Source organism: Cricetulus griseus, chromosome 3, assembly GCF_003668045.3.
Source record: "Cricetulus griseus strain 17A/GY chromosome 3, alternate assembly CriGri-PICRH-1.0, whole genome shotgun sequence".
NCBI classification, from domain to species: Eukaryota; Metazoa; Chordata; class Mammalia; order Rodentia; family Cricetidae; genus Cricetulus; species Cricetulus griseus.
The window spans coordinates 102,707,347-102,719,728 of record NC_048596.1 but is presented as its reverse complement, the minus strand read 5'-3'; the positions used below and the strand labels follow the sequence as shown (position 1 = coordinate 102,719,728).

Sequence of the window (12,382 nt, the reverse complement as noted above, 5' to 3'; positions counted from 1 at the left end):
TTACCATGTCATCACAAAAGAATGATTATTAGAATATGAAGCACCACATGTTTGAGAAATGAAAAAAATGTTTTGAAATAGAGGAGGTTCAAATGATGATGTAAACTGTAAGTTCACTTCCCTCTACAGGGTCCTCAGTTTCTTAAAAACAGTCAAAACGGTGACAGTCCTGAGAATATTCTAGTATTTCCCCTATGTCAGGTCTTTTCCCCCCTTATGATTATATGTGTAGAGAATGCATAGCTCCAAAACAAGATGGTGCACAATTCATATGTCTTCTCCCAATTGATTTGTTGTTTCTGCCTGGAAAGCTACATTGAGAAGAATCCTGAGGCTATATTCACATGAAATGAAACAGAACCTCTGTGATTGATTAGTGATGCCCATCATAATCACCTTGAAGCAAACAGGATGGGCACATTATTGGATGGACAATCATAGAACCACTGGAGAGCTGTTAACAATTGTAGGCTACAGTTAGGTTTTCATTACATAAAGAAGGAACTGATGGCAGAGCTATTAGGAAGAGCTTACAAAGAACCAGTCCAAAAAAAAAAAAAAAAACAAAAAAAAAAAAAAACTGATGGCTTCAACTAAGATAATGACAAAGTGGGCATGGAGAGAAAGGAGGTAGATGTAAGATAACTTTAGGAGATTTGCAACTCCAATCAGAAGTAGTCAGTCCACTAATAGCATGAGCTCACTAAGAGTAAATACATGCTTGTGGTAATGAAGGTAACGCTGGACTATAGCAATCATACCCAAGAAATACATCAAGAGGCAAGCCTATGCATTCCCTTTGTCATTTGGATAGACTCACCAAGGGCCTGGGAAGAGCATAGCCTCAGTATCAGACAGTCCTAGAGACCCACTCTCCTACATGGTGCCCGCTTACCCTCAGACAGCTCAGACGATTTCCCAGAAGGCTGCCTGTGAGGCTGTAGTTAAGCAATGCAGACGAATGCACTGCAGGTATGGGGGGCCAGCCACCCCTTTTTTCAAGGACTGGGCATGGCAACCCTGGTACCTGGTCTCTTCCAACTGATGAGGGAAGAATGAGCATGTGGGCATCTTGCTTGGCCATAATTGCAGGCTGTGATGACTAACTTGTAAGGAACTATCAATTATTAAAAATCAAATTAATTGTTTCAGCCAAGCACAAATATCCTTAACAAAGACTCTTTTCCAGCAGACCAACTGATCTAATCAACAGGCAAAAAGCACAGATATTTAATTAGATTTTTGATGAAAAATTGTGTTTAATTTCAAGTATAATCAATTATTAATTACTGCAATGAGTGAGTCTGACTGGGTTTACTAATTAACTCATTTAAAAATTATGAATAACCTTTTCATTTATAATTATTTTCTACGGCCTATCAAATTCCAGATAAGAATTGCATCACCTAACCAGCAGAGGGGGAGACAGATTCGAGGGGTGGGAAAGAATGTTGCTTTTGCTAACATCTGTCCAGGGCAGCCATATCAGGGTGGTGATCCTGACAGATCTATTTGACATTCAGCCTCTTAGTTGGGAACTGTGCTGAAAAAAATGAGCAGCCAGTGACCTTTAAGTTTCAGACATATTTACTGGTATTTTCATGGGAAAATAGAGAAATCGGAGTTAACACTCCATAGAAACTTGCCTTTGGGCTCTGTCTGCCCACTTCCCCCAGCAAGCTTTCTTTGGCTTGGGTGGGCCCCCTTTCCCCCCACGGAGGACCTTCTCATGGCCATGTGATGTCTGCATGGGGGTAAGTGTAGGTCTTTTCTTACTCTAAAGGACTCCCATTCAGACAGGCAGCCTTGCAGTATGTTCACCCCACTTGACTCTTCCTGTTATGTTTTCAGATCTGCGCTGGTCTCCATTTATTCCCTTCCCTTTCCTTTTCTAGAGAAATCTGCTTCAGAACACCATGGAGAGAGTGATACAAGGCTAATGCTGTGCCATCATGTAGACGATGCTTTATTCTCAGCATTTTGATCATGCTTAGACATTTTCAGTAAAACAAAAATATATGTAGAATAGGAGGAATGGTAGTGGTCACTGTCATTCACAAGATCAATTGCCCTTACTTTTGAGTCCTCCACAGGCCCCTTTCTAGCCCAAACATCTCACTTGTACTTTTCTATTGAAATCTCCTAACCCTGGTGGGTTAGAACCCCATTTGCAGATGAGGACCCTGGGGCACACAGAACTAAAGTGACTCACTTACTGTCTAGTGGTTAACATTAGGAATGTGACTCACCCAACCACAGGCATTCTGACACTTTTGAAAACATACTTTTGCTCTTTGGAGCTCAGTCTTTACCCTTTTGCTGTAGCTTTCCAATCTTGATACTTTGGGTTTTTTTTTTTTTTAGGAAAAATAGTGTCTTAAACGTGGCCTCAGCATTGGGCCAAATCCAGGACGTGCTTTTTCTTCCTGGATGCTCCCAATGAATCTGTGGAATCAGTATTGTTTTCTCATGGTGAATCTAAGCTAAGAGAGAGTGAACAACTTTCCAGGATCCTAGAAGCAGTAAATGATGTAGTTGCAATTCAACCAAGACTTGGGATCTCCAAAACCATGCCTTTAGCCATGATGCAATGTCCTAGCTCAAATGGATGATGTCCCCTTCAGGTCTGATCTTTATTCACTGGGGAAGCTTAGATACCTTTCCAAACCTCTCAGAACCTCAGCTTCACATTTCCATATTGTTCATATAATGGGCATGACTGGCATGATTGGCCCATCTTACAGAAGAGGAACCTGTGAGTGACAGATCCCCCTGGAGAGCCTAGCTTCTGGAATTAGGCCACTGACTTTAAGACCTCAGCTCCACTACTTACAAGTTTTCAGGTTCAGTTTTCATACCTGTAAAGTGGGGACACAAGTGGCTACATCACAGGGCTGCTATGAAATTTGAGGAAGAAACTTTATACAGAGTACCTACCTACACACACACACACACACACACACACACACACACACACACACACACACACACACACACACACACACATACACCTGGCACAGAGTGAATAAGTGCAAGTTGGATACTGGTATGATTTGTGTCGTTGTCACAAGGCTGAGTATCTACCTCTTTATCTTTTGAGTGAAGACCTGAGCCAAGCTTGCCTTGCTGTAGCCTGCCAGCTTCCTAGCCTGCATTAGTCAAGAAAGCAAACAGGGTGTTTGTCAGAGCGCACTTGTAGGGATGTCTGACTGTTCCAGTAGAGCAGCCACAAAAGGAATTGTCATCTAAAATGCAACCCCTCCCCCTGGCCCGAGTGCGTGCGCACCATGTCTTTTCTTTAACTAGGACAAAGGTGATTTTGTATCACTGACAGCTGTATCCACAGGCAGCTGACAACTTCTCTGGCTTCTCTACCGCTGTGTAAAAGGCAGTAGATGAGCTGCAGATTATGATCTTGAGGGTGCTTCAAGCACCTGTCTGGCAGGAGAATCATGGAATGGGGGTGGAGAAAGGCTTTCCATTTAAATGAAGGCCCCAGAGCACCTGGGGATGCTGGCCCTTCCACACCAAGTCCAGGCCCACCCTGAATGGGGGAGGGGGATGCTTTAACTGTAATATCAATAAGGAAGCATGGTGTCTCAACCCATTGAGTCTTGTTTCTACTTCTGCATAATAGAAGGAATAATAGAGCTGCTATGGTTAGGCTAAGGGACACAACAGTGAAAAGCACGGGGTCTGTGATCAAAGGGACATCCTTGCTGGTGGCATTGGAAGACTGTCATTCCTACTCCTTGAACTTCAAATATCAACATGACCAGGCAGTGGTGCTGCATGCCTTTAATCCCAGCACTGTGAGTTTGAGGCCAGCCTGGTCTACAAAGCTACACAGAGAAACCCTGTCTCAAAAAATAATAATAATAGAAAAAAACCAACCAGTCAGTCTATCTTAGCATGGTATAGATGTAGATGACCCCATTTAGCTCCTTGTATTTTATAGTTCCCTCCCTATAGAAATCCTACCAGAACAAACAGAGCAGGGTGTCACAAACATGAGCTGTAGACACCTCTGGGTGGGACATTCTTGCATGCTCAGAAGCAGTGACAGATCTTTTTCTTAATTAGGTCATATTTTCACCTCTACCAGAAACTGAGTGTGGGTTGCAAACACTATACAAACTCTGGCATAAAGTGGTGATAGTTTAACTTGTAAATGAGAATGTTGCCAAGCTTAATTGCTGTTCTTCAAGAAGCAGTTCTGAGAGAGCTTTGCTTGGTGGAACGTTATTGCTGGGTCTGGTGGAGTCTGAGTCATCCAGTTCTTAAGGCCATCTGGAAAATGTTGGTAAAGGAGCACTTGGGCAATTAAAGTGGTTTGCAGAGAATGTGGGCTCCCTGAAGGTCTCTGACACCTCACCCATTTATTAGTTACTTTTCTCATGCCTATGACAGAATACCTGACAAAAGCAACTAAAGAAGGAAGGTTTGATTTGGGCTTATAATTTAAGAGGGAATACAGTCCATCATGGCATGGAATGTATAATGGCAAAATCATGAGGCAGATAGTTACATTTTATATATAATCAGAAAACAGAGTGTGGGCAGGAAGTAGAGCCAGGATATGAAACCTCAAGCCCCATCCCCAGTGACCCACTTCCTCTAGCAAGGCTCCAATTCTTAAAGATCCATAACATTCCAAGACAGCGCCAGCAGATGGGGAGCAAGTGTTCAAAATGTCTGTGGGAGACATTTCTCATTCAAACTACAGTACCTCATAAACTGGCCTTCAGTGTGGCAGAGTACCACAGGAAGGGACAGTAGACATCTCATCCCAAGAAGGCTACAGTATACATCTCCTGTGGCCTATTACCTTACCCAGAGCCCAGCACAAGGTGGCTGTGCTCAAAAAGCCTTTATTGAATTATGGACCTTCCATAATTCTTAAGTCTGCTGTAGATAGTCTACATACAAATGTATGGGCCAAAGCATGGTAACAAAAATGGTGGTTTCACCTCCTAGGATTCAGGTACAAATGAGATAGACATGAGAAGAGTAGGGAAAACATGGAAGCTAGGGTGATGGTAGCCTCCTCCCCCATTCACTAGCCTCACTGGCTCCTCCATGCCGCCTCAGGTCCCTGATGCCGTTTGTTTCATGAACACAGACACTTAGAGCCCAGGAGTTATTAGTGAGTGACTAGGCTCATATTTTCTCCTTTCTCTTCAACCTCACATCAGGTCTTTTGGATGGAAGTCATAGGTTTAGCTTGATGGCCCAAAGAATGGGGCACAGAGGTGGAGGGTGGATCCATAGAACCTGATCTTTCACAAGGAGGAAGCAATGATGAAAATACAGGATCCTGCATTAATGCCTTTCTCTCTAGGATTGATTCCTCTCCCTGCTCTATAGGAATTGCTAATAGCAAGATGTCTGTGGATTGAACACTTTACAACTGACCTCAGACAAATATTTTTCCAGCTCTCCCAAAGGAAGACCTAGAGACTGGCATGTCAGAAATGCTGTCCTGGGAAGCAAGCAGACTCACTCTGCAGTTCCAGAGGACAGAATCAGGCATGGAGTGTACAAAGACCAGAGAGGCTTGGGAGATGGTCCATTGAGTATGAACATGAGGATGAGAATTTGTATCCCCCAAATCCTGGCACAGTTGTACACTTGCCTGTAAGCCCAGTGCTGTGAGGAGGACAAGAGAGAAGGACCTCTGAGGGACACTAACTGCCAGCCTAACTCCATGATTGATTAGAGACTCCGTCTCAAAGAAGTAAGATGGACATTGGTAGAACAGGACATCCAGTGTCCTGCCACATGCACAGGCATCTGGAATGGGAGGAGGGGTAAGTGCACAGCTCTGTAGGCCCATGATCTTGTCTGTGTCATCCTGCCACAGAGACTAGCCCTGCCTTGTCTTCATTCAGCTCTCAGCTTTTTATTTGTAAGGCAGGAATAAAAATGAACAAACAAGAGACTGGCTGAAATTATGACTCACTCAACATGTTTCAGCTCAGCATGAAAGAAAGTCTTCCAGTCTGAGGAGCTGCCCACAGTAAAACAGTTTGGGGGTGATCCTCCTGGCAATAGAATTATCAAGCAGTAGGTTGTTCTATTTGCTTGTTTATTTGTGTGTTTGATTGTTCATTTGCTTTTAGTTTGAGAAAAATGTAATAAAGAAGCTAATTGCAAAGGCGAGTGCCAAGTGTCAAGGCACAAAATGACTCTGAGCTAATGGAACCAAGGTATTGTTACTTTTCCAAGCATGGCAGGGCAAGAGAGGGCGTGCTTACCAAGGATGGGAGGAGGCCAGTCCAGGATGCTTCTTGGGAGCTGTGGTCCTCAGTGGCAGGACAGTGATGATGGAGTGGGATATGTCACTGTCTCCCTCTCTTCCTTTTCTCCCATGTCTTGTTGATAAAACCCAATCAACATCAGAGCTCCAGGGAGCAACTCAGATGAGCTTCATGGAGCATATAGCAGGTGGAAGGGAATTCCAGGGAAGGTGGATGGAATTAGCCTCCCACAGCAATGTCCAGGGCTCTGACTAAAACCTTGGGACCTAACACCAGAACTGAGATGCCACTGCCACTCAAGAATGTCTCCCTCACCCTCACACTTACTCAGACACAAGGCCCCAGCCCTTGCTTCTTAAATCAGTTACTGCAATATGATGGCCACATAGACACCTTTATGCCATTCTGAACGACAGGAAACCTGTCACCACCAATGTGAGCCAAGCATAAAACCTTTCTGTCCTTCTAGAAAGTTCCCTCTGCTCTTCATGGTTGGCTCCCTTTCCTTACTTTCAGCCTCTGGAAACTCCTCTCCTCTTCTCAGTCGAGGCATTGGTTTTGAGAAGTGTGGTAAAGAACGCATTTATTTGCTACATTTAAAAATCAAGAATTACCTAAAATAATGCCCTGATTCTAAGTATTTAAGTATTGAGAAAATGTTAAGATATGTTTTAATATTTCAGGTTCCTGGAGCAGCAGTGTCTTGTCTATGTATATACTTCAGGTGTAGTTCCTCTGGAACTGTCTGTCTGTATGTTGTTTGTTTTGCTTTGCTTTGTTTTGTTTATCATCAGCCTGGACCTCACCCAGTAGGTTAGGCTGGCTGGCCAGGAAGTCCCAGGGATCTTCCTGTTTCCATCTTCCCAGTGCTGAGATTACAATCCATGCCTGGATTTTTTCTTTCTTTTTTTTTAAAAACATGAGTTCTGAGGATGGGACTCTGAGTGTATCTTGGAGTTTCCTTGTGCTGTATGTAATCTTCCTAAGGAGCAGCAGCCATAGCCTTAGCTTAGCGGCATGAATGTACAGGTTGATAGTGTACAAATATTTTCAACTGTGACACAGCTCTCTTCCTTGTCAAGTTCATTAGCTCTGTTACATTCATGCTGTTACTACAACTGCTCTCCTCGTTTGTTGTGTATAACACTTCCATGGACATCTTCATGTCTCCCCTGTTTCCTTCTTTCTTCCTCCAGAATGGGAGTCTTGGGTGATCAGATGTTGACAGACCAATGCTGCAGGACAGGACTGAGTCCCAGGCCCTACTCAGGTGTCTAGTCCCCTCATCGTCCTGCAAGCATGGAGCTTTGTGTGTGATCTTGGGTCAGCTGAGATCAGTGGGGGTCACAAGTGACCCAAAGAAGGTAGCAGATCTTCATTCTGGAGGGTGCCACCTGCCACCTGCTTCTCTCTGTGTGTCCTTTTCCAAGACCCTCACCCAAGCCAGGCATGAGGGGTGCACTACTACAACCCCAGCAGCCAAAAGGCTGATGTAAAGCAGTGGGTTTGAAGGCAGCCTGAGCTGCAAAGCCAGACCTTGTCACAACAAATCCAAATTAAAAACCTATAAAAGAACTCAACTTAAATGTCATTATTCAGGGAAGCCCTTTAATCCCTCTCACATTAACCCAGCAACTTATTTATGTCTTTCTGTAGCCTGTGTTACTGTCCACAGTCACATCTAAATCACTGTGACATTAGGTGGCGACTATCCATCTCCACCACTGGGCTGCAAGCTCCATGGAGTGTCCCTATTAGGCTATGCTGTCACCACAGCTGCTTGTGTTCAGGTTCAGCATGTGTTTGGCCAAAGTTCCTTGGAAGAAAGACAGAAGGGAAAACACTGAGGCTGGAAGCAGAGGACACTAGACAGGGGTGGGAGGGAGGAGAGAAGAACAGAGGCTCCAAATTCTTTTGCACATCTAAAGTCTATATCACATGAGTGGAAAATGGCTGCTGGAAATGGGGTGGGACTAGAAAAGCAAAGGCCAGGCTCTGTGCCTTAGTCTGTTCCTGGTTACTGTGCAATTTTATTCAAGAACCCTGCTCTTAATGAGCCTCTTTCTCCTGACTGGTGAATGCAGTTAACAGTTAACAGGCCATTCTGGGGGATAAAGTGACTTGCTGGCACCCAGTGCTAACTTGCAATAGCCACTAACATGGACAGTCTGTCTCCTGGAACCCTGGCAGACAGGACTCATTGAATTTGTGGGCCAAGCAGCTCCTGAGTTTGTAAATGTCACAAGAAAGAGAGACCCAAGTTTATGAGTGCATTCACTTAATACCAGCAATTCAGACAGTCAAGCCCCCTGGGGAGACAGCACAGGAATGGTGGGCAGGAGATGGCCCTGGCTGTATCTCAGGATGCTCCTGCAGCTTCACCCAACAAATGTGGAAAGGCTGTGGTCTTACAAATTTCCAGAATCCTTGGAAAGAATTTTCCTTCAGTCTTATTTTTTACTCCAGACTCATTACTCTGTGGTCACATAGTTTGAGTCTACTTACTTGGAAGGGTCTGGTTTCCTTGGTGGCTATCCTTTCACTTCCTAGTGGCTGTAAAGGTGAAGTCAATTTGATCATGGTGTCACATAGGGTGTCAGAGCCTGGGACAAGGGTAGGAAGCAGATCTCAGCCAGTTCTCAGCAGGAAGCAGAGAAGGATGGGGAGAAGGGAGATATGTTTGTCAAAGCTCAGTACTTTTTCTTCCACTCTGTTTCCTCCTCTCAGTAAAACAACAAGACGGTGTACAGCCTTGTCCTAAGGACAGCTGCACAGTCATCTGGTCAAAGCAGACTTCTTGCGCAGTCAGACCTGCAGCCCAGCTCCACTGCTTTTAAAATAAGTCTGGACTTCCTCTCTCTTTGTGAGTGTGTGTTACACATGTGTTGGGGGCAGGGATGTACACGTGTGTGTATATGTGTGTGGGGGCACATGAGGCCATAAGTCAACCTTAGGTGTTGTCCCTCAGACACCATCTATTTTTTTTGACCATTTTTCACTGGCCTAGGACTCATCAAAGAGGCAGGGCTAGTAGCCAGCAAGCCTCCAGGCACTGCCTGTCTCCACCTCCCCAGTGCTGGAATTACAAGAGGTAGTCATGCCTGGATTTGTTTTTCCTTTAAGGTGAGTTCTCAGAATCAAACTCAGATCCCTCTGCTTCCAAGGCAAACACTTTACTAAAGCATCGACCCAGCTCTCCTCTTTGGTTTCCTCTTTAGATATCAATTGATATCTAAGTGGGGTTTTGAGCCACTGAAGAGACAACATCTGCAAAAAGTTTAGCTTAGCCCAAGGCCCACAGAAGATTTTCAGTGCATTCAAGTGTCACTGTTGGGCAGCTGGGTCCTCCAGAGATTTAACCCTAGGTTATACACCCTAGGACCATCTTGGATGCAGGGCTTTGGTAATTTGGGATTAGTAGCTGGAGCATTCTACACTCAGTGAGTAGCCAGTACTGACCGTTCTGCTGCACTGAGTCCTCCTGGGCTGTGGCTGACAAAGCTGGATATGCTACTTACTGCCTTTGAGTCATCCAGGACTTTCTAGAGAGCCAGATGTGCAAAGAACTCCCAGAAATATGGGGTGGCTATTAACACTGTGGTGTGGACTTTGAACCTCATCCCTGTGGAATTACCCAGGAGACACTAATTCATTCCAGCCAGGAAGTTCAGCTGAAACTTCCACAAGAGGTGGAGCTGCAAATCAGCTGCTTCCTGCTGATTGGGGGCGATGTTCATATACCATAGGGATCATGATAAAACACAGAAACCTGACCAAGTCCTTGTTTTTGTAGTCTGTAAGGCTGTATCGTCTCAGCTTCAGGGGGGCTTGCTTGATCAAACCATATTAGTCTGGAAGGAATCCACAGCTTTTCATTTTCTGTGGAAATATAAGTAAAACCTTTATTTCTAAGTAGCCTGTCCTTAGACTTAAATTCTGAAGTTAGAGTGTTTTTTAAAATGTATAAGTTGGATTAATTTAGCAGCATTTATAATCAAATGTATTTTAGCAGCAGTAATTCTTTCCTCGGCAATCAAACAATTTAAAGACAACAATATGGCATATAGTATCCAGATTCTCTGTGTATTTTCCATCTTTCTGTGGCTTTTTCATTATTTTATTTTTACTTTCTTTCTTTCTTTTTTTTTTTTCCGAGACAGGGTTTCTCTGTGGAAATCTGCCTGTCTCTGTTTCCTTCAGCAAATCCTACTGGCGCCACCACAATCGGCTACTCTATTTTCTCCTGTTACTTTTTCTCTCATAAGCCTACATATATTTTTAAATGTAGTGTAAACTTTTAGAGGTTTTTCTTTATCTGGATCTGTCTTTATCATCTCTGTAGTGCCGAGTCCAACGCCCAAGAGCACTGTAACGGCGCGAGCATATGGATGGCTGCTGAGAGGCAGGTTTACCTCTTTCTCTGGAAACCTTGGAGCATGGGGTCATCCCACTTCTGACACCTTTCTGTTACGTTAAATCTTTCTGCCAAAAGCCGCCTAAGCCCCACCACCACGTGTGAGCTTTATGCCAGCCACCCGCCCGAGTTAGGCCCAAATGAATACACAGAAACTTGTATTAGGTTCAAAGCTGCTTGGCCAATGACTAGGATTCCTCATTTGCTGGCTCAGTCTTAACTATCATAAATCTATATATGTTATAAGACTTATCTTATCAGACACCTTATTGGCGTCCCTCCTTGCTGGTGGATCACATCCTGCTGCTGGAGGAGGAAGGGGAAAAAGGCTATAAATGGGTTTTTGGAGGGAGGACTAATCACACAGAGGCAGAGGATGGCAGATAGAAACAGCAATCATTTGTGGAGAGCATGTTTGCATGTCCTTTTCTGTGTTGACATCTTTGGGCCTCAATCTCTATTGGACCAAAGTGTCTGAGTGTAGAGCTATTGAAATCAAGGTGAGACAGGTGAATTCTGTTGCCTGCTGCATTGGAAGAGAAGCTGACTAGGCAAAGGCATCATAAGCCTGGCCTTTGTGCTCAGCCTATCAGATGATTAGCCTTTTGAAGGATTCCTTGTGTCAAGTATAGTTAGCAAAAAACATTTCCAGAGGTGAAAATTGAGGCGGAAGTTACTAATTCAGTTGTGACAACCAGTAGTCTAGAGAGCTGGCCCTAGACACCAGGTGTCCTGGCTCTACATAGAACATTTCTGAAGACACTCCCAATGCCTCACACCTGAGCTCACATGTGCACAAGGAGCTTTTCCCTTCTGGTGTGAAGTTTTCCTCTAAGACACTCCCAGACATCTTGGGGCATTGGCTCTCCTCAAACAGCCAACAGCAATTCACATGAACTGTGAATACCACACCTGCCTGAAGGTTCAGCTCCGAATGAAGCTTGGGTTTTTGCATTTGATCTTCCCAGCAATCTCAGCTAACCATGATCTAGGTGCTGGGTCATCTTCACTTCCAGTTTCCGGATAGGAAATGAGTTCTGAGCTACCTGGCTAAGGGCAGGAGAAAGCTGCTGTTCTTTTTCCAGGCTGCCCTCTTCCCTCTCGTGTCTGCCTGCATTTGGCCGAGGATGGAAGGACTTGGGCTCTCTCCTCTCACTTGAGCTATGTATGGAGAGAACTCCTTGCTACAGAGAAGAACTGACTGCATTTCCTATGAAATGAGTCAGCGAGAATCTGTCTGTGCAAGCAGAGTGCTTTGAAAAGACTATGCCTTATAACCTCAGTGCTTCAGAATTGAGCAAAGGGGGGCCTGGGAGCTGTGGGGAGACCTTGGGACCCAGCCACCACTTGCTCAACAGCAACACCTCAGGGACTCTGGTCCTGCTGCCTCCTGGGTTTCATCAGGTTCTTGTAGGTTGCCACTGAAACCACATTCCACTCTGAAGAAAGGCCTTTCTGTTGGTGTATAGCAGGTAGCTAGATTTCTGATACCCTTGAGCTTGAACTTAGTTTTTGTTCACAACCTCCAATGGGAAGGAGAACAAATGCCAGGCTCATGCATTGTGCTGTGGTCCAATCCTATCACATTGCCCCAAATGTTATCCATCAAACCATCTAAAGGATGCGGCAGTGAGGCCCTGTTCCTCTTCTACATGTCTCGCTCAGTGTGTGTCTCTGTATGAACATGCCCAATTTCACAAGCTGTGTA

The 12,382-nt window shown here is 44.6% G+C and overlaps 1 protein-coding gene across 5 annotated transcripts in view; it reads left to right on the top strand.

Moving 5' to 3' along the window:
* Tenm4 (teneurin transmembrane protein 4) overlaps positions 1-12,382 on the top strand; it is a 719,910-nt gene that overhangs the window by 510,838 nt on the left and 196,690 nt on the right. The window lies entirely within an intron of this gene.